This window comes from Priapulus caudatus, unplaced genomic scaffold (assembly GCF_000485595.1).
Source record: "Priapulus caudatus unplaced genomic scaffold, Priapulus_caudatus-5.0.1 Scaffold240, whole genome shotgun sequence".
In the NCBI taxonomy this organism is placed as follows: Eukaryota; Metazoa; Priapulida; class Priapulimorpha; order Priapulimorphida; family Priapulidae; genus Priapulus; species Priapulus caudatus.
The window spans coordinates 355,531-356,900 of NW_014577301.1; positions in this window are offsets into that span (position 1 = coordinate 355,531).

The following is a 1,370-nucleotide window of genomic DNA, read 5'->3' on the forward strand; positions in this document are numbered from 1 at the left end:
CCTCTTGACCTTTGACCCACCTCTTGACCTTTGACCTTTGACCCCCAGCTTCGACATCCCAACTCGTTTTCAGATTACCCCCCCACGTCCCGAATATCGTGATCGTACGTCAAGCGGTTAAGATTTGTGCCCAACTTTTGACGGACGGACGGACGCTCGGACGGACGATCATGCGATTCTACAAGCTGCATCTGACTATGTCAGATGAGCTCACAAAGGCCAGCGTTATAATTCGAACAAGTGAACATTCATGTACACATAGCTACCAAGATGGAAGCCGTTGGATGTGTTTTCGTTCTGTGATCGTGTGAAATGAAGCGAGCGTCGAGCGAATTTCGCGATCACGATTTCCTACCTGCTCTCTTATTCATGTTGTTTGTGCACAGCACGGGCGTGCGGTGTACTTGCGTGTTGCAGATGAGCATTTGATTGGCATTTACAGGCGATTATAGGCGAACGACGTGGATATTCGTCCAAGCATCGGACACTTGTTCGCATGCGCTATTCGTCCGTGCAGTTGTTGCGTATGCGCTGTTCATGTTGCATGCCGCCGCAGGCACACGGCACAAGTGCCGGAGGTAGGAAGTGTGAAGGGGGGGGGGGAGTCAGGGGGGTTTCCCCCAAAAAATTTAAAATCTAGATGCTCTAAAATGCTAAATTGCTATGAGCGTTTTGCTACGGCAGCCCTACGGCTGTGACGCCCCTGCATACATGCGTATGTGGTTATACACCATAGATAGTGTTTGGTACTGACTCAAGTATAATAAGAGATCCGAGTCGGTTTATAGTTAGCGTTAGGTTTGTTGTGGTTGTGGTTGGGGTTAGAGAGTAGGCGACTGCCTAGACTAGCATTATATTACATTTATGTATAATACAACATAAACAGCGCATGCGCAACAATAGTCCGCAAATGCAGACGTTATAACTCCGCTTTGCTAATCTGAGGGTGCGGGTTTATCATTACTGGTTATCATTACTGACCATTACTGGGGTCTGCGTCGGCTCGGACTAGCGCAACAACTGCTTGTACGATTAGCGCATACGAATAGGTGTCTGATGCTCGGACGAATATCCACGTCCATAGGCGAAATAGTCTAGAGTAGAGAAACCAGGACTTGGTAGTAAATACGTTTCGTGTTTATTTACCTTCTTATTTTATTGAGACGTTCCAAGTGCCTGTGAGCAAATCTTCATCTAATAAACACTTACAAGTTACATCCTGGACAGTCCACCATAAGCGTAAGGCAGTGGCTACGGGTACGGTAGGCGTATCTTAATGTCTCGAGGCTACAGGTACGGGAGTCCATTAGCTTTCATACTTAACGAGACAAATATGGCGGCGGTGGCGCCAGATTTCGAAATAACGCCTT